The 27001-nt window shown below is 48.4% G+C and overlaps 1 protein-coding gene across 1 annotated transcript in view; it reads left to right on the forward strand.

Annotated features, from left to right (window-relative positions):
- The first annotated feature begins 6156 nt into the window (after positions 1-6156).
- Positions 6157-27001, forward strand: part of BACH2 (BACH transcriptional regulator 2) — a 436126-nt gene continuing 415281 nt past the window's right edge. Inside the window, exon 1 of the mRNA XM_075554764.1 lies at positions 6157-6391. The gene's annotated coding sequence lies outside the window, so the exon portion shown is untranslated. The remainder of the gene's footprint in view (positions 6392-27001) is intronic.

The following is a 27001-nucleotide window of genomic DNA, read 5'->3' on the forward strand; positions in this document are numbered from 1 at the left end:
CAGAGGAGCTTTTTTCTGTTTTGGTGGATATATATACCAAAAGGTAGTTTTTTACTTTATACAATTAATACTTGAATAAGAATAAAAGAAGCACACCAAAAATAAATTATGAGATCAAGTTTTAAAATATTAACGAAAATATTAAATAATAACTGACAAAACCCAATAAAATTGTTATTTAAGCTTTTCCATATAGCTTATTGATTGGTGTCCTCACCTGCAACATTCGCCACTTTTATTCCAGTATCATTCGCTGTGTGGTTCATCTTTGGCTGTTCTCACTGTAGGAGTAGGATCTCATTCCTTAGAGGCAGACTAGTAGACAATAGTCATTGTGTTTGATAGTTTAGAAACAGGTGACTTCGCTTCTCTGAGCATCTGATGCTCATCTTTGAAAAACTCCTTTCTGCTAAACTTACAGTACTTGTTCTGCCTATATTTTGAACACTTTTAGAAATTACATAATTCCCTCATAATTGCCCCTTGGATTTGGGGCCTAATACAAAGTTGAAACACATGACAGTGTGTTAATCTGGTTGTTTGGCATGTATTATCCTTGAGTTATGTCGGCTTACTGAAGTAACAAATGCAAGGGAATAAAAACGTATTTCATCGAAAGTATAACGAGTTTTGTGATGTGAATAAATAAATATTACAAGCATAGTTCTATTTTTTTCATCTATGGATGGAATAAACATTACTACGGGAGCTTGGAACATGCTGTAGCACAGATGAATGTTAAAAAAGAGTCAGGAATGTAAGTTTGTGATTTCCACATTGGGCTACTGCCCAGCCACCCACCTTAGAGAGAACTCTGATTCCAAGTACCATTTTAACAACCAATTCAACGAACTCAACCAAAATTATGTACTTGTTCTGTCAAACTGGCGGGAACTGGCTGAATCCCACAACTGACCCAGCCCCATACTGGCTTCGTGTCGGCCTTCCTGACTCAGTGGAATCTTCGTTAGTTTGCTTCTCAGGCCAAAATTCCAAATTTCTCATCATTTCTTTCTTCTCTCACATTCTACGATTGGATCATCAATAAGCCCTGCCTTCTTTACTTTTCCATTTATAGCGACTACTTTAGTCCATTGCTTCTTCCTTACCTCCTACCTCGTCTCCCTGCTCCCACCACTCTACCCTTTTCTCCACTTCGTGCTTTAGGGGACAAGGCCAGATTGTGTCCTTTCTCTGCAAGCATCCCTATTCGTTTTCTCCTCCATTTACTGTTATCTTCTGCTATTCTCCATCTTGCTCCTCCTCAGCCACAAGGGCTTCTTAGCTGTTTCTGGAGCCTACCAATCCACTCCTACCACAGGGACATTCCACTCACTCTTCTCTCAGAAAAGAGACTGCCAGAGACCTCATCCCTTCTCTTCATTCCCATCCCTGCTCAAGTGTCCCCACATCAGGGGAGCCTCCTTGACCACACCCCTCTAAGACTAATATCAGCCCATCATTTGTAAGCTCCTTGTACCACTTGATCTTCCTTCACATCACTCTTTACCCCTAGATATTGTGTCATCACAACTGTTGTGCAGTTGACTCAGACTCACAGCGACCCTCTAGGGCAGAACAGAACTGGCCCTGCGCGTTTTTGAGCCTGTCGTTCTTTATGTAAGCAGACTGCCTCATCTTTCTCCCTTGGAGTGGTCAGTGGTTTTGAACTGTACACCTTTTGGCCCAACACTTAACCCCCTACACCACCAGGGCTCCTTTAATTTTAACGTATGCCCTGAAATTATGTATATTTCTGACTCATGATATCGCTGCCAACCCCAGTTTCATCACTGGAGTGACACTTCCCTAAGTGCAGCAGTTTTTGCTGTTCGCCGTCACACCCCAGCTCGTAGAATGGTGCCGGCCACTTCACAGGTGGCCCGGCAATTGCTCGACAAATCACTACTCAGTGTTTTGTCCAATCACATCAGTTCTTTACGGAATCACCTGGGGATTGCTGAGCAGAGGTTTAATGGTTTAGACAAGCATCAAAACACTTGAAGCACCGGGTTTTGAAATAATAAATGTCAGTCATCATTTGTCCCAATGGACAGAACTCCATTCCTTCCGGTAGAACTTCCTCTAGTGAGTTGGCTCCTCACGCCCGCCTGCACCAAGTACCCCGTTCCAGTGTCCTTGTCGGACGTCCGTGGAGGGGGGCTTCGCTCGACTACACCATATGCAAGGCACCGCATTGAATATTCTGCCTATGAGTCTGCCTCGGATCAGCAGTCACATCTTCTCAATGCCACCCAACCCCGGACAGTGTATCGAGTAGTATAAAAATCAGGCCTGAAAACTGCTTCTTTTTTAAATCTAGGTTTCCTTTCCTTTTCAAATTTCCTGGATATTTTTGTTTTCCTAAAACAAGGAAATAAGGTGTATAAATTCAATGCCATGGTACCAAGTGGTTGTCCCTGGAAGTCATATCCTGCTTAGAGATGCATCACAGACGAAGCCCATATTCTGGGTCAAAACACAGTAATTACGTAGAAGAGACAAAAGGTAGCAGCAAAGGTCGGCTCTTCCAGGCAGAGGGAATCCCTGCCCTTTCCTCAAGTTACTGCCCTGAATATGCACAGGAAGGCCCTGCATCTGTTTCACATTGTAAACGCCTGCGATGCTTGAAGCAAGATCACAAATGCACGGACTGGCCAAGCTCACAGAGCATTCACAATGAGGGTGCTAAGGCCATCCACAGTCTGTCTCAAAGACAGTACTAGTCAAACATGAGTTCTAGCCATTTGACTCATTTACCTCATGTCATAGAATTGTGAATATGTTTAAGACTTCCCCTGGGGCAGTGGGTTTCGTGTTGGGCTATTAACCACAAAGTCAGTGGCTCGAATTCACCAGCCACTTCATGTATGAAAGAGTGGTAGCCTGTTTATGTAACAATTTACAGCCTTGGGAACCCCATAGGGGCAGTTCTACTTGTTCTATAGGGCTGCCATTAGTTGGAATCAGTTCAAAGGCAGTGTGGGTTTGTGTTTGTTTTAGCTATTTAAAAAACAAATACAATAATTCCTTATGAGACTTGGAGCTCCACAAAGGCAAAGGTAGCTCATTCACAGCTATAGAGGTAAATGCGCTCAGAACTAGATGTAACCTTAGAGGTCGACCTCCTTGACTGACCAGATAATGCCACCTTCCACATTTATGTTGCTGTTGTGTATGCCAGAAAGCTGATTCTGTCTCATAGCAACCCAACGGATGGCTATGAGTTGTAAACAACCCAACATCAGTGAGTCAGTGGGCTAGGACGGTGCCCCACAAGGTTTCTGAGGCTGAATGGAGTGGTGGGTTATGTCTTGGTTTACTTAACCACAAGGTTAGCCGTTCAAAATCATCAGACATTCCTTGAGAGCAAGATGAGGCTGACTACTCTCTTAAAGAATTACAGTCTTGGAAACCCAAAGGCGCAGTTCTATTCTGACCCACAGGGTCGCTGTGAGTCAGAGAACCCACTCGACAGCACTGAATGACTGGAAATAACGCTTGCCGAGTCTTTCTCTGCAGAATAGTTCGAACTGCTGACCTTCATGTTAGCAGGTTGGAGTCTAGCCTTTGAACCACCATGGTCCCTACATTTACATTAGGGTTGCTTCTTTTCCTTGTCCAAAGGACCCTTGGTGGTCTAGGGGTTACTCTAATTGGGACTTAGCATTCTGAAGCTCTGCAGGAGAAACAAGAGTCTTCCTACTCCTGTAGAGTCTTGGAAACTCACAGGGGCAGTTCTACTCTGTCTGAATCAACCCCATGGCAGTGCGTTTGGTTTCAGTTTTTTGTTGCCCATCCCCATACTGAAGATTTTGAAACTCAAGAGCTCTTGCTGAATCTTTAGGCAAGCTGCCTAACTGGAAGGGTCTCTGAGCCTCAGCAGATCTGTTCGCACCTGTCTGGTCCATGTTCTCTGTGGGCCCGCCCAGCAGCACGGCAGAAGAGGAGCCTGGCAGTTTGCTTCTATAATAATTACAGCCAAGAAAACCCAATGAACTGCTTAATTCTGTAACACGTGAGGTTGTGATGTTAGAATCAGCAGTAATGGGTTTGGGTTTCGACGATGTGGCCAAGTCAGCATGCAGCCCCCCTCTGCCCTTCCATGCTGAGATGTCCAACTTGGTCACCGCTTGCTTGAAAAGAAATGCCTTTACCCGGCCTTTATAGATATGCTCAAGGAGCCCTGGTGGCATAGTGGTTGTGTGTTGGGTTGCTAACTGCAAAGTCAGCAACTTGAAACCACCAGCTACTCCTCGGCAGAAAGATGAGGCGTTCTACTCACGTAGCCACGGTCTCCCTGGAAGACCACAGGGACAGTTCCTCTCTGACTTCTAGGGTCGCTTTGACTCAGTATTGACTCGATGGCAATGAGTTGGGTTTGGTGATAGATAAGCTCACGTCTAGCACTGGTGAGACAATCACTGATTGTTTCTATGAACATCCATAAAGTTATCTCACCAACACTCATATACTTAGAAGAATGAGGCATCTGGAAACAAAAGAATGTTTACGCTCACAAGTGATGGTTGGGCCAGGGCAGGCCGGGGGTCAGTCCTCCGTCCTTGTGAGGGAAGGCAGGCCGGGACCTCAGAAGCAATGTGCTATGTGAAAGGGGAACCAGACCTGGACCACTCCTGGTTTTTTGAGCCCCTTTTCTCTCACTGAAAATCCCAAGGGATCAGCAGAAAACAACTCCTAGTCCTGTGCCAGGCTGATACGTCATGGTCCTGCGGTGCTATTAGAAAAATTAGCTCAGCCCTTTAGCTTGCTTTTGGCCGTCTATTGCTTTTCCACACAAGACACTCAGAAGGAGGCCCTTTAAAACTCTGCCCTCAAACAAGGTTGCTATGATAAGACTCCCAGGGTGACACTTCACTGCTTCCTCAGCATATGTCCGTGCCCGTTTTACAGGGGGGATTTATGACCCTTCTCTCAGTACAGCCGGCCAAAGTTTTATAATATTCATTAAAAATCAGCACCACATGTAATAATATGGAATACCGCCTGCGCGCAGGAGGGCCAAGTTATAGGCGCTTAGGGAAACGTGGCAGCATTTCCTGGCCTTGGCAGGGTGGTAAAGTTGCAGGCACCAGCACTACACTAACACAACCTTCTTTTATTGCAAATGTACTTTCAGCCCAAGTCCTAATTACTCTCTTTAAAATCGTAACCACCACCACCACCACGGTTTCTTCTGACAGGGCAGCCACGGGATGGCCGCAGCGGGCAGCAGCAACACCCTGGCAGCTGCCCCCAGAGAGAAGCAGGGGCAGCAGGCTGGACTACTCTTAGCGGCTGATGCTGGGGAGATGAGTTTGCCATTTCTATTTCCCAGTCTATCATGTCCCTTCCAGACCCATGGCACGGGGGCCTTACAGGCTCAGGGGGTGTGGGGCAGGCCGACGACCTGTGACATAAATGTAAACGTCAATATTGCTCTTGGCAGCTTGGGTCTGAGCTGACACCTCTTCCCTGCCTCTTTCCGACCCAGGAGGTCAACTTTCCGGGGTCTCCTGAAGCATCTTCTCGGCCCCCTACTGGAACACGCTGGTCCACCCAGGCACGCCAAATTCTCGGTGCACGTCGTGCCGTGGGTTCGAAGCCCAGCCCTGCCGACTCCCGCGCCTCACAAGCTCCCGGGCTCCGCTCTCTCACAGCTCGGCGAGCCGCAGGCCAAGCCCGCTCGGGCAGGGCGGCGCGGGCCCTCGGCGCGGGGGAGGGGGCTCTCCGGGCCGCGCGGCCTCCTCACAAAGCGGAGAGCGGCGGCGGCGAGAGGCGCGAGGCGCGCCCCCTCCCGCGAGCCGGCGGAGGGAGCGCGCGCCCCCGCCCCCGCCCCCGCCCCCGGAGCGCCATTCGCGGAGCGGCTTACGCTAGTCGCCGGGCGTACGGCGCCCCAGCGGCCGGGGAGGTGCGCTGCCCGGCTCCCGTAAAGTTATTGTGAATGGGGAGCGGGTGACGTCAGCGCCGAATGTCAACAATGTAGCGATTGAGAGTGTGGGCGTTCCGGGGAGAGCGCGAGCCGCGCGGCGCGGAGCAAACAGCGCCGACCCGCCGCCGCCGCCTGTGCACGCCCGGGCTGTGGTCGCCGCCGCTCCGACGCGAGCGCCGCCGCCGCCGCCCTCGCCACCCGCCCGCCTGCCCCCGCCTGCCGCCGCCGCCGCCGCGCCCCGCGCTCGCCGACTCCGGCTCCCCTCGCCCCTGCCCCTCCCCCTTCCCGGCACGTTCCGGGGGGCTGGGTGCGAGCTGCCATGTGATGCGCGTCCCCTCCGCCAGCCTTCGGTGACCCCCCCACCCCCAACGCCCACCGCGCCGCTGCCCGGCGGGGGCTGCTGGCCCAGGAAGACGCGGGGAAGCGCAGGCGGAAAAGGACGCAAAGTTCTCCCGAGAGGTGAGTGCCCGGCCCGGGCCTGGGGCCCGGCGGCGCGGGGCGCGGGGCGGCGGGGGCCGCGGCGCGGGCAGGGACCCGGGGCGGTCGGCGCGCCGCTGCCGCCCAGCGCCCGGCTGGCTTGTCGGGCATTTTCGAGGAACGCGACCCGGGTGGGCGCCGAGCCCGCGGACGCGCCGCGGCGACCGGAGGCGGCATTGTATGTTGCTGGCGTCGACGGTGCTCGGGAAGCGCCGGGGAGGAGGCGCGCAGGGTAATAAGTCGGGCGTGGGGAGGGCGGGCGCTCGGAGGCGCGCGGCCGCGCGGCCCGGAGCAGCTGTCAGACCGCGGCCCGGCGCCGGGACCGGCGAGGCCCGGGCGCCCCGGCACGCAGCCCGCTTGTCCCGCGCCAGGCCGGCGGCCTCCTCCGGGCGCGCGGTGGCCGCGTCTGCGCCCCCGCCACCCCCGCGGGGACCCAGGCCGCTGCACCCCGGCGGTCAGCTGTCAGTCGCAGCCGGGTGGCGGAGACCGCGGGAGCTAGCCGGGGAAATAGAAGCCCAAGTTGAAGGTCCGGAGAAGAGGCAGGCTGGGTGTCCCCAGCGGTTTCAACCCCCGGCTACTCGCGGTTTAGAATCCCGACCAGCCAATGTTGGGGCTGTCATAATGCGCCCCGAGGAGAGGAGGTGCCGGGGCTTGTCGCTTCTGCGATAGGAAGCTTCCTTCCTCCCGGGCCGAACACCGGAGAGCAACACAATACGCACACACACCCCCTTCTCGCTCCCCACACTCCAGTCTGGAATGCTCCGCAGCCCCAGCCCGGAGAGGAGTTTGTGCCGGGCTGTCCTGGTCGTCCCCAGCCCAGGCGCTCAGTGGGTCCGCGGTGGGCTCCGGCGCCCGTGGAAAGGGCGGCGGGTGGCGCTCACGGAATGCCCCAGGTGCCCAGCGAGCACCACGGCGAACTCACACCAACGATTGAAGAAACCGTGGGGAGGAAGTGGACAGTGCCGTGTGTGTGTGTGTGTGTGTGTGTGTGTGTGTGTGTGTGTGTGGTCGCGTGTCCCTGACTTCGGGGGTCGTGAGTTCGCGGGGTGTCCAGAGCACCTTGCTTTAGGCGAGTTTGACTACTTGGGGAAGTTTCCTTATGGCCGGCCGCTGCGGGGTGGGGTGGGGTGTTGGGGGGTGTTTCGTCTCTGCCTGGGGGAGAGATGCTCCACCGCCTCCCACTCCCTCGCTCGGTCATCTTGGCTGCGGAGAAACTGGGGATGGAGGTGGGGGTGCGGGGGGAGACCAGGGCGCCCGCTCCTCTGACGGAGCCCGCGGTTGGCACGGCGGTTGTCGAGACTCTGGGTTCTTCCACTTTACCCTTGGTGTTCCAGTGCTGCATTCTCTGACTCTTCTGTGTAAATTTCATCTGTTGAGTGTATTTAACTAAAAAGGGTAATTAGATAAAAATCCCTTTCTGTCTAGTAGGAACCTTGGAGAAGAGGATGCATAATGAGATATGTTGCTTTTGCCTGTTTAGAGCAAAATTGGAGACGTTAACTCTGATAACGGTTCCCTCGGATCATTAAAATGTAGCGTGCAGCAAAGGCATGTCGAGCTGCGAAGGCTCTGGCTGACATGAAGGAGGCTGAGCATGAAAGCCCGCCTCCCCTTTGGTGGAGAAGGCTCTTTCGGTGAGGCAGCAGGCGCCTTTCTTAAAACGTATGATCGCCCCACCCCGGTTCGCGGGCTTCTCGGGAGTCACGGCATTTTTCATTCTTGCAGGTAATAATAAACGTAAGTCAAAATGACATCCTGTTAGAATTAGTCTTTAGTCTGCGAGAGAGATTGCTAAATTACAGTGTTGCATTCAGACTGCTCCAGTGAAAGGTCTGTCAGCGTTTCCATTATAAATTCAGTGTTTCAGGAGTTTATAATTTCACCATGCAACTCTGAGTGGCTGAAATGTTTTCCCTGCCAAGGTTCTGACTTCTAAATGCACCGACTGCCCACTGCCTTCCTACTTGCTGTTCTTGAAACCTGACTCCTATTCCACTGGGGGTCCCAGATAAGGAAACAGCCATAGGATGAAGTACTTTTGTTAGGATATGCCACATTTGTTCAAAGCAGTTATCTTTCTCTCTCTTTTTGGGGTGGTGGTGGAGGTGGTGGTGGTGGTGGTGTCAGTGTCAGCTTTGTCATTTGGTAACCACAAGTGTGTTGAGTTAACTCTTCTGATAGCTGCCTATTTTTGCAGGTGGGTTGAAATGAGGACTTAAATAGGACATGCCAGGACTATGTGGGAAAATGCCTTCTCTGCGTATATGCGTATCTTAATTTACAGACAAATCATGCACACCCCTGTTAGTTACTATTCAGCCCATTTCACGCTGCAGCTCAGAACCTGCATAGAGAAGAACAGTGTGGCAGAAAGGGAATCAGTACCCAAATTCAGGTTTCAGTACCACCAGTGCCTTGGGAGAACTCATTTGTGCTCTTTCTCTTGACTTGTGCCCTTTGCCTCCGTGTCTTCAGGCAATCCTCTTCTCATCCTTCCCCTCTGGCTGCTGTGTGAGGGGTTTAATTATTTGCAAACTGCCTTGAAATCCCTGGATGAAAGGCACTGAATAAGTGCAAACTATTGTTATTCAGATATGGAATTTAATGATCCATTACAGTTCTTGGGAAAATGCACTTTGCAGTGATGATGGGAAACAGTTTTCACCTGATAGAGGGCAATAATAATGGCTTAAAAGTAGGTTCTGATTACAGATGAGACAATTAGCTCAAGCCATGCGCTTTTCAATTTGTTGCAATTCATTTTGTGATCAAAGTGAGACGCAGAAAGCCAGATGGTCAGATTCACGTTCACTTCTCTCCCAGGCCAGCCCTTCACTTCTGGGCCCACTGTCTGCATGGCCCCTGCCCCTGGAGCTTAGTTATTCATTAGCGCTTCGGAGCTTGCCCTCCGGATTTGTGAGCGAGGCTCTCATGATGCCAACAAAAGGGCTCCGGCCAATCCGTATTGTGGGAGCAGTTTAATTTTACTTGGATTAACGTGCTGGGCTCAGTGTCTGGTCTGGGTCCAACCTTCACAAGGAGAGGAATCCTAGTGGCTCTAGCTAGCTTAGCTGGGCCGGACTCCACTGCCCAACTTTTTGATCCTTATGTTTCAAGGGGAATGTTGGGGGCTTGTTGTGAGTACCGATTGTCAAACGGATGACAGGATATTCAGACAAACAGATACTTTCCTGTTTGGCAGAGGCCGTGTGTGGCCAGTGCGTTGCTCAGGGCTTCTCTCCTTCCCTCCTGCCCAGTACCCTACTCTGGGCTTACTGCTCTTCTGCTATGGTCTTAAACTTCTTCAGCATCCTTGAGCAAGGGGCAGCTCCATTTCATTTTGTACTTGACCCCCAAATTATGTGGCCAGCGCTGGTGAAGAAGCTAATATCCTGGAGTTGCAGCTACCGCTACTCTGTTGTTGGTGGTTGCTGGGCAAATTGGTGAGAATGTTGGATTTCTCTCACTGCATCATCTGAGTTTTCCAAAGGAAGCTTGAGAAGCTGTGTTTTCATGTGGACCCCAGTTCTGAAAGACCAGCCTGTGGTTGTAGGCATATATTTAAAGGACGGGTGGGAGCTGGAGCCGCCCTTGCAGGCAGCCTGTCTCGCACTGTTGGCGGGTCTGAAACGTCTCGGTGTTTAATGGCTCTGTGTTCAACTGTTTTCCACAAAGTCTGGGACCATAGTAAATGATTTGTAAGTGTCCACTAAGGAAACAATGACAGTTCACAAGAAAATCGAAAGATGCGAGACAAATAAAACTCTGAACCCACCCACATCCCACTCAGGGATTAGAAGCTACTATCTAAACAGTGACTCCAACGTGCAAGATAAAACTAATAATGCCATGAGCACAAAAAACCCCAAACCTTCTGCAGGGGAAAAGGTTGCCCATTGCTATCAGTGCCTGTTTAGTCGTTACTGACCAGATGGCATAACTTGGCTGTTTAGTGCCTGAGGGAGGACCTCTCTGGGAATTTTCATTTGAGATTGATCACTCATGAAAATCATAACCTTCCTTTATTGAAGGTGCACCCTCTGCCAGGACAGTGCTTTATCTGTGCATATCTCAGTGATTTCCCAAACCAGTTCTGTGAAACAGGTATGGTACCCATTCTGCAGAAGAGAAAGGTTTTGGTTTTATGTTGGAACTCCCCTTATCTGAACGCAACCTGTGTATTTTTTTTAATGTATAAAGGTTATTCCCCCATCCTGTATAAATAATCCAAACCCAAACGGGGTGTGAGGTAGACATACAGGGAACCCAATCTTCACATATATGGAACAAAGAGCAAGCACAATGGGACACACCAGGGCCTTCAAAAAGTCCGTGGAAAATGGAGTGCTAAGATAATGGAGAATGTCCATGAGCCTTTCGAAGCTCCCTGGGCTTTGGGCAGTTGGGTGTTTCAGACAGCAAGTGCCCTGGTCCTCTCCTTCCTCAGCCTGGGTGTTGAAAAGGTTACATTGAAGGTTTCAGAGGCACTAGCCATTCCAAAGCCCTGGCTAGTTACAAAACCTGGGAATTTCATTAGTAATGACCATAAGGAGGCCTTGGCTGAGCTGGAGCCTCATCAGGGAGAGTAGCGCCAAGGTCTTGGGGCCGAGAGGAAGGGTTTCTGTATTGCCAGTGGCAGCCAAACCCCTGTCCCGTAACTGCAAGGTCAGCAGTTCAAGCCAACCAGCTAGTCTGTGGGGAAATGATGAAGCGTTCTGCTCTCCTGAGGTTGTGAAGCCTCAGAGCCCCCAGGGAGTAGGCCACTCTGCTTCAAGGGTCGCTGTGAGTTGGAATCGACTTGATGGCAGTGGGTTTGGGGGTTTTGTTTGCTTGCTTGCTTGTTTCAACTTGAATAAACTGTTCAAGTGCAAACTGAAATCTGCCGTGAATTGCAACATTTTATACATTTAGCGAGATTGCCCATAATACTACTCACATCTTTTTTCTCTGTTGTTTTTTTGGTCTGGGATGAGATTTAATAGAAAATACAAGTAAAGTCGTGCTCTGTATGTCGACTGAACCTTTTCCTCACACGCCCATCCCCACCTCCCTTTTTTTTTCCCTTTTTTGTTGATTTCAAGTGCCAGTCTAGGTGAAACTGAAACTTCATCTTACTACCAGCATCAGCATGCCTCTCAGCGACTGGGAAGATGAAAGTCTCGTCCTTTTAAACTGCCATTTCCTTTCTACAGAAGACGTTTGTAAAGTTGAACCTTATCCTACCAGTGGCACTACTCCAAAAATCAGGCGGGAATCTTGCCTTTGTTTCACCTTGAGCTGTTTTAGAGGGGGAAAAAAATTTTTTTTCCTCCCCGAAAACAATACATCTCACCATTCTGAAAGCGTTTCATGTACTCGTTCATTCTGCTCATTGGAATTACAGCCCAAATGCATCTCAGTCTTCCCCCGTGACTTCACAATCACCATTTCCCCAGCATGCTCCCCTGGCTGATTTCTCTCTTGTTCCTTCACCTGACAATAAATTGTGCTTTTGGTTCTGAGATGTGTCATTTCCCTCCGTGACCTTTCTGTTCTTCTCCTGAAGGTTGTGGGGCACGCCACTGACGCCCCGAGAGAGAGCAGGCTCGCACGTGTGTGGTTGCTGGCTCCCGCCTGCCTGCCCTTGAGTCAGCTCACATCTTCCCCTTTCCAAAGCACTTAAATCTTCTCCTAGCCTGGGCTTTCCTTTCCTGTTTGCTATTCTCCTCAGTCATTCCTAAACACCTAGCTGACGTGTGGGCAGATTCGAAGCCTGCCACCTCTTGAGTCATCCACTGCCCTTCCGTGTGCTCCCCACCCTGCAGATGCGCTGGGGAGTCCTCAGTACTGAGCACGCTTCTCCCCCATGGGAGGCTGGGCCCAAGTCTGTAAAGTTGAAAAAGTGGACAAGTAGGAGAAGAAGGTCATTGGTTGGCGGGTCAGCAATATCCCTGGGAGCGCAGTATCCAGGGAGTCCCTGGTTGGTGCACAGCGCACCACAAGGTTAGAAGTTTGAGTCTTCTCCGAGGGGCCTGAGGAAAAGGCCCTGGTGATCTCCTTCAAAGAAAGCAGCCATTGCAGCCCCGGAGCACACCTCTGCCCTCCACTCCTGGGGTCAGGCATGGAACTGCCGGGAGTCAGAAGTGACTCAGGGCACCTGCAGAAAGCAAGACTCCATGGATTGTTGGCAGTTTTCCTTTGCTTCTCATGGATGCTTGTGGGTCTGGATGAACAACAGAAGCTTATAGGTAGCACAGCATCAGCCAGATGACCTGAAAGGCCTTCATTAAATTTTTTTTTAAAATTAGAGGCAGATGCCTCATTCATTTATTAAATAAACTTACAGTGAGTATCTCTGAGTCACCACTGTACTAGTGGGGCACAAACCCAATTTTTATTCCCTTCCTCGTAAAGCAGCCAGTCTTGGAAGAAAGAGGGCGTTAATCAGACAGTAACAGAGAGTAGCAGGTTACCCATGACTAGTTCTGTGGAAGGAGCTCCGTGTTGGGCTGCTAACCCCAAGGTCAGCAGTTGAAAGCCACCAGCTATCCCATGGGTGAAAGACGAGGCTTTTTTGCTCCTGGAAAGCGTTAGTCTTGGAAACCCACAGGAGCAGTGCTGTCCCGTTCTGTAGGGTTGCTATGAGTTTGAATCCGCTTGAAGGTAGTGAGTTTGGTTTTTTGGACAATGGAGGAAAAGTATTCTATGCACCAGAGTATTTAATGGGGGGTGGGGGTGGGGTGTGATTTAACTTTCTCAGGATATTTTTTTAAAGAAGAAAAATTTCCCTGATGGACAGAGTAAGGGGTAATTAGGACCCGTTAGAAATTGGGGTTTGGTATTTCCCCAGGCTTATAATGCTATCAATTGTTACTATCTTGGGCCTGATAAAACCGTTGCAGCCATTTGGGCAAATAGCAAGCTGTTCCTGAATACAGAGTCCAGGAGTCAGGGGGTGGTGGGGGAGACACTTAGCTGCTAACCAGAAGGTCGGTGCTTTGAACTTGCCATGTGCTGTATGGGAGACAGATAAGGCTGTTTGCTTCTGTAAAGACGTATAGCCTTGGGAACCCAGTGGAACGGTTCTCTCTTATGTAGTATCCCTATGAGTCAGAATTAACTTGATTGCAGTGAGTTTATTTTCCCCCCTCTGTTTACAGAGTTAAGAATGAATTTATTTACTTGCATGTTTAAAACAAAACAAACCCACTGCTGCTAGTCCATTCCAACTCATGGTGACCCTACAGGACAGAGGAGATGCCGTAGGGTTCCCAAGGCTGCCAGTCTTTAGGGAGCAGGCTGCCATGTGTTTCTCCTACAGGTGAGGCGTTAGCCTTTTGGTTAGCAGCCGAGTGCTCTAAGCACCATGCCACAAAGTCTTCTCTTAGGTCGCTAGAACCTGAAAACAAACACGAAACAGAATCACTAATTGTTCACTTTTATACTTGGAAAGACTATAAGCTAGCAACCTTATTTTGAGTATATTTACGGTCATGTTAACAATATTTGGATGGCCTGAAGCCACAGAGTCATTTCCTCCCAATAGGTTGATGTGTGGGGGACCTAGCTAGGCAAGGATTTTTCATTGAAAACGTGACTCCAGCTTGTGACTGAGGCCTCACCCTCACCCCATGAGCAGCAGGATGTCCCGCCTCCACAGGCCAAGGGTCTCTAGTTTGGACATTCTTAGCACAGTTTAAGAGTCGACAGTATCTCTTTGAAACAAATTGCCTCTATGCCAATCTGTTGAGGGCTTCCCATGTGTGTTATTGTATTACCTCAGTCAGTTCTCACGACCATCCGTGAGCTGGAGAATGTGATCAATGCCCCCGTCTTATGCAGAGAAGGAGACTGACACACACATGTCACCCAGGTATGGAGGGGCAGAGCTGAGATTGGAAAGTAGGAGCTGGGCTCCAGCCAGCGCTCTCAGTCTGCAAATGGTCCAGCATCCCGGCCCCTTCTTCATTGGAGGTGCGAGCCCTCTCAGCTCTCACAAACGCAGACACAGCCTGAAAAGTCATCCGCTTTGTTGAATTTTTTCGAAAGGTATGATTGGCAAATAATTTCTCAGTGAACACAACCCATGAGCTCCGTTGTGTTTCACACGACTCACTTTCAAATAATAGCATGTCTCAGATCTAAGCCTCCATTTGGGGTATTGGGGAAAGTGAGGACGAGCGGAGGCCAAGAAGAAGTAGACATGGGATGTGAGTCCCATGGCCCTGTTCAGAGAGTTTGCCTGTATTCCCAGTCCTGCCTTCTCAGAATGCACAGAACTTTCCCTCCTATGCTTTTGAGGGAGATTGAAAGAAACTATACCTATGATAGGCAGGTTCCCTTACTGCAGAGGAACTTGATTTAGAATAAACTCCATTAGAGGTCCTAATTAGAAATATTAGTTTCCAGTAACAAATAAAAGCAGATAACCTTTGGTCGCATTCTAATCAATTTCAGGAAGAGAATATTTTGCCAGATTGCCGTGTTGCAACTCTCAACGGGAAATGCGAATGGCTTTGAAGGACCCAACTCGGCAGTTGGCTGGACAGTGTTCTCCATGACCTCAGGCCTGCAGGGCTGCTGCTCTGAATGCTGACTCAGCTCTGCCCTGGGCCTGACTCCCGAGGTGCCCACTTTAGGCAAGAGCAACTATTTGTGGGAGCTGTTTGAGATGAAGCACACATTCAGAGCTCCATTGGGGTAGCGAGCTAGCGTATTTTTCAGTGCACTGTGCTGATTTTCCAGCATTTAGTTCCCACTTTGAAGATGGCTACATGGGGAGGACATGCTTCGTGTGTCATTGTTAGAGGTGGAAAGTGATGAAGAAAATCAAGCAAATGAGTGCACGAAGATTTATATGCCAGCAACGAAGAACTTCAATTAAGCTACTGATTTAGTATAAGCTTACTTGCATCGATTTGTAGAATAGCATATTATGCAAATGAATGAACCTTGAGGAGTCAAAGTGTGTGTGTGTGTGTGTGTGTGTGGAGAGAGAGAGAGAGAGAGAGAGAGAGAGAGAAACTGTCAGATATTTCCCATTCTGCACGAGAAAAATGACGACATACTTAAAGAGTTGGTCTATACATCTGTCACCTTGGGACGATCAGTGTCAGGGATGATGGCCCTTGGCAGCGATGCAAAGAAGATAACCCCCAAACAAAACTTACTGCCATTGAGTCATTTTTGACTCAAAGCAACCCTACAGTCAGAAGAGAACTGGGCCCCTGAGACGGTAACTCCACAGGAATAGAAAGCCTCATCCCTTTCTGCAGAGTTGGTCTCAAACAGCAGACCTTGTGCTTAGCAGCCTGACGCGTGACCCACTCTGCCAGCAGGGCTCCTGTAAAGAACAGAAACAAAGTCGTTCTTCTACTAGAGTGTCTTTGCTGCCCTTTCTTCTGCTTCAGCTGCATTTCAGCCACTCAGCACTGTAATGTACTTACCCCTCTTCCCTGTGAACGTGCTTTCGGGAAAGGACGTATAGGAATACAGTCTTCCCTCTGCGGTCAAGCCCCTCCCAGTGCATCTGATTGCTGTGGAGCCTCGTGTTTCTCCTGAGGACCGGCTGGTGGGTTTGTACCACCAACCTGGTGGTTAGCAGCCCAGCGCTGACCCAACAGCACCACAGGGCTCCTGGACACAAGCTTGCTAGGGTGTCAGTAACTGAGCACACTGGGTGTGACTTTTTTGCGAGGAGTCATCATATTCATGGGAGACAAAGCCAACAATCTAAAATGCTGAAGATGGGAATGGCCCAATGTCACATGCTGGTGACCTGGTAAAGAGATTAAACTGTTGAGTGAAAAGAGCGCTGCTTCTCCGCCCAACCCAGGCAGAGAATGCAGCAGACGCGAGGGTAACAGCAGAAAGAAGAGATGGTTTTTAGTGCCATGATATATTTTTGTTGCGGGCTCTCTGTTTTTCTTGCCAAACGTTGGGTGTGATTACATGAACCTGTACAGGCATGGTTCAAAGACACTGCGGGTTTGGTTCTGGTTCACAACAACAAAGCAGTGGTGGCGTTCGAGTGAAGCGCATGGAGACTTTGATTTCTCGGTGCATGTCAAAGTCAGGTGTACTTTATATTGTAGTAACTGCTCAGTGAGAGAAAAGTGAGGTGCTGCTGCTGTAAAGAGGCACAGCCTTGGAAATTGTGTGCAGGGGCGATGAGCATGAGAATCAATTTGGTGTCCTTGGTGGAGAGTCCATTAAGTGTGAGTTGGGGGTGGTGGTGGGTGCATGGGGTCGGCTCTGCCTCATGCACAACAGCGACTGACCCCATGCACAACAGAACCAAATACCACCCAGCCCTGCGTCATCCTCACAATTGTCCCCATGCGTGAGCCCATTGTTGCAGCCACCGTGCCAGTCCACCTCATCGAGGGCCTGCCTCTTTTTTTCTAATCCTCTGCTTTACCAAGCATGATGTCCTTTTCAGTGGCAGTGAAACATATCTGCTCAATTATCTCTGAATGCTGAATTTTTAAAGGAAAATAAATAAGTTTTCCCCTTGCCCTTGGGCCTTATGGATAAAACTTGGATTGATAAATATTTTTTCAAAGTTACTATGTACCATCGTGTTAGCATAGTGGTGGCATCTGGAAGTTGTTGTGATTAGGTGCCATCAGGTCGGTTCTGACCCACAGTGACCCTACACACAACAAAACCCTTTCTGGTCCTGCGCCATCCGCACGATTGTTCCTGTGCCTGAGCCCATTGTTGCAGCCGCCATGTCAATCCGTCTCATCAAGGGCCTGCCTCTTTTTTGTTGTCCCTCCAATTTACCAAGCATGATGTCCTTCTCCAGGGACTGGTCTCTCCTGACAGTTTGTCCAAAGTATGTAAGACAAAGCCTTGCCATCCTTGCCTCCAAGAAGCACTCTAGTTGTATTTCTTCCAAGACCGACGTGTTTGCCCATTTTGTCGCCCATGATGCTTTCAATATCCTTCTCCAGCACCGCTATTCCAATGCATCGATTCTTCTTCTCTCTTCCTTCCTCAAAGTCCAGCGTTCACATGCATGTGAGGCAACGGGAAATACCATGACATGGGTCAGGTGTGCCTTAGTCCTCAAAGTAACATCGATTGCTTTTCAAGACTCCAAAGAGGTCTTATACAGCAGATTGACCCAATGATCTCTTTATTGCTGCTTTCATGAGCATTTATGGTGGATCTAAGCAAGATGAAGTCCTTGACAATTTAAACCTTTTTTCCATTTATCATGCATGATGTTACCTGTGGATCCGGTTGTGAGTTTTCTTTACCTTGAATGGTAATCCATACTGAAAGGTGCATTCCTTGATCTTCCTCAGCAAGTGCTTCAAGTCCTCCTCACTTTCAGCAAGCAAGGTTGTGTCTGCATATCACAGATTATTAATGAGCCTTCTTCCAATCTTGATGCCACATTTTCCTTCATATAAGCCAGCTTCTCTGATGATTTGCTCGGCATACAGATTTATACAGACTGAATACATATGGTGAGAGGATACGCACCTGAGGCACACCTTTCCTGGGTTTAAACCATGCAGCGTTCCCTTGTCCTGTTTGCACACCTGCCTCTTGATGCAGGTCCAAGTTCCGCAGAAGTACAATGAATTGTTCTGGAATTCCCATTGTTCTCAAGTTATCCACTGTTTATTATGGTCCACACAGCCGAATGCCTTTGCATGGTCAATACAACACAAGTAGACATCTTGCTGGTATTCTCTACTTTCGGCCAAGATCTGCCTCACATCCGCCATGGTATTTGGAGATCTGGACGTTAGGAAGGAGAATCCTCAGGTTGATTAATGAAACAGTGTTTGTAGTTTGGACAGAAGCACTGCGGGACATAGGCCCAGTTGGGAAGACTCTAAACTGCCTTCCAAACACCCCACCTCTGCCACACGTTGCTCCAGCAACCATGCTATGTTGGGTTGGTGGTGCCATCTAGTGCCAGCTTGCAGAACTTGTGCCCGGCCCGGCACCTGCTATGGGTAGATTCTTAGCTGGATGGAGAGTGTGCTGCTGTGAGGTGGGAGGGAGTGTCTTTCTCATTTCTCACTTGTCCTCTGCCCGTGCAGTTTATGATGCCCCATGCCTCCCAGGCTCTCTCACTCCGATCTTTGTCTCACTCTAGCACCCCTTCTTTGTGGCCCTTTCTCTTTCCCATTGTTTTTTCTCCTCTAATTCTTATTTTTTTGTTTTGAGAAAAAAATCAATATTCACAACTGATAGGATTAAAGATTTTGCCAATGGCACTGTATGGCAAAGCACCACAACACCATGTAACTGGATGTGAAATTGATCAATTTAACTGTTTAAAGGACCAGCATGAGATGAGTCTAAAAGCCTCATTTAGAAACCTTTGTCCCTTATCACCCCTCTAATTAGATGTTTCCCCAAATACAGTCAAGAGTGGTTTTTTTTCTTTTTATATTGGTGTCAAAACTTTTGTTACATTCTCATTTCCCCCCCTTTCAATTGCAAATGTAACCTTTCACTCATGGTTCTCAATTGGAACTCCTCTCCTTGGGGTGACTTTGTTTCTACAGAGACAGCTGCTGAAGTCTCCAGACAACCCATTTGCCCGTGGATTTGGGTGATGCAGTTTTCAGTGGAGGGGTGCCTGCATTAATTAAGGGAGAAGACAGAGCCTCATCCATACTGCTCAGGGGACATAAATGGGTGTCCAGGTTTACGTCTGCCCCATCCAAAAATGCATGTAAAATGTCCACCGAGGGTGAGCGTCTCCATATTGTGGCTTTGAAAGTAAGTCCCCTCTGAAAAACAGGAACTGTGCTCGTCTGTTACCAGTTCTGTGGTCTACACAGCAAGTATTTTGATTTTTTCAGAAGGGAGGAGGAAGGCAGTTCCATCCAGTGGTAAAGTGAAGCTGGTTAGCACTGTAACTGGCTGGTGAGACTGGAATGCCGCTCTGCCACACGCCACAGCCCAGAGAGTGAGTTGTTTGTGTTTATTGCCCCTGTTAATCATTCTCAGTTGCCACGACTACTTTTTGAGCCTTGGGCTGGGTTATTTATACGTTTGATCTAACCTGGAAAATAGGAACTGCAAGGGCTGCTAGGTTCCTGTTGGTTAATTTGCATGCACCTTGTTTTTGTTGTTGCTGGGTGGATGTGCGTACCTCCTGCAGGCAGCCGTCACTGAGCATGTCAGCAGTTTCCCACCAGCAGCACTTGCTGACTCATGCGGCTGTTGCAGGGCTCAGCTGGCCTCCCTGTAAGCTGCCCACAGCCCAAGCCCCGCCCCGCCCAGGGAGCCAGAGCCCCAAGGTCGTCTCAGCAGCTATTTACAGATCTGTGGTCACTCCTGAGCTGGCTTCCCTTCCTCTTCTTCCAGCAGCCAAGCACACTCTTCTGGGTAAAGAGAAAACTGGGCTCCTTCCTACCTCGGTACAGACTGCATCACAAAGGCAGCATTTCTGGAAATGCCTCTGGAAACAGAATTTTCACTTTATTTGATTTTCTGGGAATCTTTAAGGAAAGAGGTGGCTGGGTATGGGAGCGCATTATGAATGGAAAGGGAATATGCCGTTATTTCCTTCTTTGCATCAGGAGCTTTCACAAGCCTTATCTTTGGCTTTCTTCAGTGTGACTGAAACCTGACCCACTTCTCCTTGCGTGCTGAGCCAGGGTGCCCTGCGTGGGAGGCAGGGGAGTGGCCGGCCCAACATTGTTTTCTGTGGCTCAGGTCTTGAAATGACAACGGCTTTATTTATATCCATTGCGTGTTATTGATCTTCAAAGCAAACAAACAAAACAAAACCTGACCTCTGGTCATTTTAAAGTGCATGTGTATTTTCAGAGATGGTTTGCTTTCAGATTTAGGTTTTCTTGTTTTTCATTGAAAAGTGTAAAAATATCACGTTTGGGGGGCTTCCAAGCATCGCCTTTTCTAGATGCAAGTTGATCATAGTACCCTAGACTGTCATGAGAACGATGGTAAGAGTGAGATCAGCTGGTGAACAGAAAGCTTGACACATTCAAATTCTCCTCTTTTCCTTGTTTTTGTTTGTTTGTTGTCAGCTTTAATAGACTATCATGAAGCCGCTTTGACCAGTAATAAAGAAAAAGCCACCGTAATGGTGTGTAGCATGATGTTGATGGAAGTTCTTGGTTTCCGCCGATACAAATGACTCATCAGTATCAATAGAATTGTGACTTCTAATAATAACATAGTACAAGACCTTCAAAACATGTGGTTTTAGCCTTTGCTTTAGTGAAAGGTTGGAAAATATTAGTTTGAGCTTTTCTTTCTCTCTCTGATCTCCTGATTTCACCCAAGTCTAAGCTGTTTTTTGTAGATGTGATTATCACACTAATGTTTTTTCATGTTACTGTTTTTAGTTTCGTTATGACCAAGTAACCAAACTCAGATCATTTCATCATTTAGAAATCTGTGCACTAAGCATCTCCCAGCGAGCGAGGCCCTATGTTGAGGGAAACGTGGCTGAGAAGCAAATCCTCCCTAAACAGAGAAAGGAAAAACAGGTAGACACGCGTGTGCCCTCCACCCTCCTTGCCTTTTACAGAGCGGCTGTTGGGCCCAGCGGCTACTCAGAGGCCCGAGCATCACATGGGGGTCAGGTGTGTGACCATCTTTGTTCAGCTTATTTATTGCTGTTGTGAGTTGCCATCAAGTCAGCTCCAGCTCATGCTGACCCCATGTATGAAAGAGAAACACTGCCTGACCGAACTCCGTCTCCGGGCTTGCAGGCATGTTTGAGTCCACTGCTGCCTTCCGACCCAGCGAGTTCATCTCCAGCACACCCGCGGCAGGCAGTCTTCTGTCGTGACTCACGGGGTTTAATCGGCTACATTTTTGGAATGAATCTCTAGATTCTCCTCCTACTCTATTTCAGTCTGGAGGCTTTGGCGAAGCCTGTCTGATATTTGAAATACCAGTGAAGCGCCTTCTTGTTAGGTGCCATCAGATTGTTTCTCACCCATGGTGACTCCATGCACAAGAGAGCAAAACACTGCCCCGCCCTCCACCCTCCTCACGATTGTGGCAGTCACTGTGTCAGTACATCTGGTTGAGGGCTTCCTCTTTCCATTGACCTCGACTATTCCAGGCTGAGGTCCTTCTCCAGGGTCCTGACAAGTCTCAAGTAGGTTAGATGAAGTCAACATCCTTGCTTCTAAGGAGCGTTCTAGCTGTACTTCTTCGAAGATAGATTGCTTTGTTCACCTACTATACTAGTCCATGGTACTTTGAGTAATCTTTGCCAGCACCATAATTCAAACACATCGATTCTTCTTCAGTCTTCCTAATTCAATGTCCAACTTTCACTTGCATATCAGGCAATTGAAAATACCATGGCTTGGGTCAACCGAACCTTAGTCCTCCAAGTAACAGCCCATGTGTCTTCTGCAGCAGATTTACCCAATCATAGCCATCCCCAGGCCTCTGCCATGCGGCCAGCTGACATCTAGGTGGTAGGCAGCCTGTTTAGTTTACATGTGGTGGCCCTCTCTCTCTCTCTCTCTCTCTCAGTGCAGTTTGGCCAAGCCATCAGAGCCCACCCTCCTAGCTCTGTGCTACGGCATTCGTTCTTACTTTGCTCCCTTTCTTTTTGCATTCCATAGCTAAAGCAACAACACTTCCACAATGTGAGACTAGCACTTAGCTTTATGTTTGCATTTGCTTTTTTCTTTCCTGAGAATGGCAGCTTGAGGATGCTTCCATCACTTTTTTCCCAGTTACTCAGACCAATAGGCCGCTGTGTCCTCCTTGCTACCTTCACCATGAACTTAGAAATTGGCCTTTTAGAGGGAAGCACGACATTGGAAAAATTTTCGTCAAATTTTGCATTTGCCTTGCCTCTCTCACACCAGTTGAGGTGGATCAGTTGCCTTCATCTGCTATCCTCTCACATCTTGAAATTTCTCATACCAAGGAGCCCTGCTGAGACACCGGGTTAAGCTCTGGAAATCCACCAGGGCAGCACTGCTGCCACCAATTGGAGTCCACTCCTTGGCAGGGCTGAAGGAGCCTGGGTGCGTTCAGCCGCTAATGGAAAATAAATAAATAAAGGTCTGCCGTTAGAGTGACCAGAATATCTCCCACCGAAGCAAAGGCCTGGCACTGTGCCCCAGTGAGGATGATGGCCTCGGGCCCCCAGAGGTCTCTCTTCTCTGCCCCGTTGGGTTGCCATGTCGTACTCCACTCAGCTGCACACAAAAACCGCAGCAAAGAGGCATGCGGGGAAGTGTCCACATGAGGCTTTGGGACTTTGCACTCTCAAAGTATCGTGGGATTTGCTGAAAGTTTTGATGAAATGGTCCTTAATTGCTTAGACCCATACCCTTCTTAATTTTACAGATGTCAAGTTTATTCGCGTTAGTGTCCAGACCGATCATGATCAGAACAAATTTGATCTTGCTAAGTTAGAGGTTGTTAAGGAAGCGTTGAAGTCCTCACTGCCTTCCAGTCTGACTCAGTAGGAGCCCTGACAGTGCGGTGAGTACAGGTGGGCTGTTCATCAAAAGGTCAGCAGTTCAGACCACCTTTCTGTGAGGGAGAAAGATAAGGCTTTCTCATCTGGCAAACAGTTACAGTTTCAGAAACCCACAGGGCTGTTCTGACAGGTCGCTATCAGGTTTTAAATACAGACCTCCAGGATCTTTGTCATAGGACAAAATGTTACAAGTGTGTGAAGAGTGGACGGAAACGTGGAGACTAACAACAACAACAACAACAACACACACACACACACACACACACACACACACAACCTGACCAGACTAGAGACCTCCTCGAGAACAATAGCATTGCTGTGACCAAATTGTTTTATGTTTGTCAGATTTGATTGCTGTATAAAGTCTTTCTCTAATGCTGAATAGTTGATTCATGTCCAAGTTTGGTAAGTAAGATGGGTTTGGATAAATAGTCTGTGGGAGAGAGTCAAAAAGTATTGCTACAAAGTTGAAAAAACTTTTATGCAACAAAACTATCAAAACATGGAGCTATTGTTTTTAGACTTGTCCTCCAGCTAGGTCCATACACTTCTGAAGAGTTCTTGCTTTAATTTACACTTCAAGAAAACAGCAGTTTTGGCCCCCTGTGAGACTCAAATGGTTACTTTTCAAAGTTCTTTGAGCCCTGGGAACAAAATGAATTCTGAAGGGCAAAGTCAGGGCTGTGAGGGGCAACGGGGCAAGGTTTCCCAGTGAAATGTCTGTAGCACAGCCCTGGCTGCCCTTGAAGAATGGATGTGTGCATTGCCCTGATGGACAAATGAATGTCTTCAGCACAGTTTTCCTGGCCTTTTTCTCATCAATGCAATTTTTAAAACTTAGTCTTAATAAATTGCTGGAATGAGCCTGTCATCCTAACCTTGGGTTATCTGGCTCAGCGATGCCCTTGCTAAGCACTATCTTAATTGCACTTTTCTTTCTTTTGAAGGTTCCCCAGCAAGCCTAAGACACAGGTGTTGCTGAGAGAACTTGTCTCTAGCCCTGCACTGATTACAGCGACCTATTTAAACACATTTTGTTCATAATAAATCTGTTCATGTTTTAGAACCTGGAATCCTAGTAGCTGTACTTTCTGATTTACCCCTGTGTGTCCCTCTAAATCCTAGAGGGGTAGGTAGGGAGGATGAAGGATGAAACACATTGTTTGTTCGTAGTAAATGTCTTTCGTTCAGTGGAAGTTTTGGAAACGCTAGGGTAAGACTTAGAGGCTGCCTGCAGCTAACTCTTACAGCCCCCTCCTTCCTTCCTGCCGCGTTCTCTGTGAGGCCTTCGTAATCCCTTGACAGGTGAATGCTTTTTCCAGCCTGTGGGGCCGTAGGTCATTCGGCACCCTGCGTAGTGCTGGCCTGTTCTTCACAGAAAGGAAGGCTGTCCCGTTCTTCCGCTTTCCTAGCCAACTGGAAGCTGCCTGATGAGGGAGAGCCGGAAGGAAAGCTGGTTCCATCTGTCCTTGTTACAGGGCACAGTGAACAAGAAAACATCAAAGCAAGCTTACCAAGACACTTCCTGGTGGAGAGGGAGGGCTGGCAAACAACCATGGAAGGTGCACGTGATCTTCATGAGGATGCAGTGTTGCACCTGCAAATAAGTTGTTCGCTTGAATATTCCATTATCACCAAAACCACAACTTCCAAAGGACACACAGGAAGCCCATCAATCACGTGTCTACCAGGCTGGCTTTGCTGTACAAAAGCCTGCGTTTTTCTCTGTGTGAAGTGCAGAACAGGGGAGACTATCGAGGCAGGAGCTGGATGAATGGTTCCACAGGGTGGCAGGGGGAGTGGAGGGGAGATGGGGAGCTGATAACGATGGGTACGAGAATGGAGAAAATGTTCCAAACCTGATCGTGGTGGTGATTGTACAATACTTCTTGTTGTGATTTAACTATTGAATCGTATGATGTGTCAATTATATGCCAATGAAACTGTTGAACAAAAAAGACACAAGCTTTACTCAAGCTCCAGAATGCACTGCTTCACTCTGTATTTCCGGATCTGGAAATCACCCACTTTACAATCCAGGCAGAGGAGCCCTGGTGGCGGTGTGGTTACAGGTTGGGCTCTGATCTGCAAGGTCAGCAGTTTGAATCCGTGGGAGAAAGACTGGGCTGTCTCCTCCCAAAAGTAGTTTCGGTTTTGGAAACTCACGTGGGCAACGCCCCCCCACCCCCACCCCACCCCACCCCCGGTCCTTCAGGCGTCTGGGAGTCAGCATAGACTCAGTGCAGTGAGGCTGGTTTGGTTCTGGTTAACATGGAGCCACTTTACTCAGGTATGCCACCTGGAGGAGACATTCTTAGACAAGCAAGCGTGATCCAAGGACCTTGTTCCTTTGTAAGACCAAAAGCTGGAAGCGACCCACATCGCCATCAATATTGGATCACATCAACACATTTTGGGGTAGTCACTGGGATTCCACTTTGTGGATGAAACGTGAGCTAATAAGAAGCATCATGTATAAAGTTGTGGAGAGGCAGCATTGCTTGGTAATTAGGAGCAAGGACTCTTCCTGGGTTTGTATTTCAGTTCTCCTACTTCCCCTGTGATTTCAGTCACATTTGTTACCCTCAGTGTTCCTCAGTCTCTTCATCTGAAAATTGGGGATGGAAGGAAATCATGTCTAGCTTACAGGGCTTTTTCTTTCATGGCCATTGAGTGGATTCTGACGCATTAGCAACTCTATATAGGGGTTCTGAGGCTATAAATCTGTCCGGGGGCACAGATAATCTCCTCCTTCTCCCATGGAACAGCTGGTGGGTGTGAGCCACCCACTTTGCTGTCAGCAGCCCACACTTACCTGACAGCCCTGCCATGGCTCCCCATGGGTGTCGTGGGTTAATATTAGGACATGCTGAGATACTCACGGGCACTCTGCTGTGTGCGACACAAATCATAAAGCAGGCATAAGATATAGACGAATCTTACAGGATGTTAAAGAAGGAATTCACAGAATATATGCAGTAAAGTTTATGTAACTTTACAAACTTCACGTACCATTTATGTTACATTCCAAAGTGTGAAAAATGAATAATGAGTGGGCTTTAGAAGGTCCATGGAAAAATTACATTTTTTTCCTGTTCCATCCTTCCATGAACTTGTTGAAGCCCTCTTGTGTACTCTTCAAGTGATGCATATATCCTCCCACATTTAAAAAAAAACTAAAGGGTAATGATCTTTGTGAAAATAAGACTAGAAGTCACCTCCAGAGGGGATAGGGTGGGATGTGATGGTGTAGGGGGCTTTTAAAGGCCTAGAAAGGCTGCTTTTCCAATTTGGTCAGTGGTCCCAAGGATGGTATTTTTATAATTACAACTGTGTGCTTTCATATCTGTGTGTGTGTATATATATGTAAAAATGTCCCCTAGAAAACCCCAGAATTGCTCTGGGCTGAGCAGACTTTTCATAGTGTGCATTTTTCCGACTAGGTGACGATTGAGCAAATCACGCTGAGTTAGTGCACCCAGTGGTGTCGCCTGGGAAGGTTCTCTCTGGTCACAGTGAATTTTTTCGTAAAAGCAGTTTTACTCGGACCTCATTTTCTGTGATGAGCAATTTAAGAGAACAGTGTGCGGCTGTGAAATTTTGTTTTCTGCTCAGGAAAAATGCCGCAGAAACTGGTGTGATGTTGAACACAGCTTACGAGGACAGCATTGTGAGAAAAACTCAATGTACAAGTGGTTTCCTTGTTTCAAAAAAATGTGAAATATCGATTGATGATAAACCTCATTCTGGACGTCCATGAACTTCCCGAAAGGACAACTCTGTGCATTTGGAGTTCATTCCACCAGGTCAGAGTGTTAATCAAGCTATCCATTTAGAGGTTTTGAAAAGATTGTATGACAGTTTGTGAAAGAAAAGGCCTGATGATGTGTGGCAGAATGGGGACTGGTTTTACCATTGCAAGAATGCACGTGCTCACTCAGCCATCTCAGTGCATGTCTCTCTTGCCCCACACACCTTGCTCACCTGACCTCACTCCATGCAATTTCTTTTTGTTTCCATGAATGCACTGAGACATGAAAGGACAGAAATTTGATGAAGTAGAAGAGATGAAAAACGTAGGGAGGTGCTGTCAGCCATCCAAGCACATGAGTTTAAAAAATGTTTCCAAGAACAGAATCACAGATTTC

The sequence above is a fragment of the Tenrec ecaudatus genome, chromosome 7 (assembly GCF_050624435.1).
Source record: "Tenrec ecaudatus isolate mTenEca1 chromosome 7, mTenEca1.hap1, whole genome shotgun sequence".
Taxonomy (NCBI): Eukaryota; Metazoa; Chordata; class Mammalia; order Afrosoricida; family Tenrecidae; genus Tenrec; species Tenrec ecaudatus.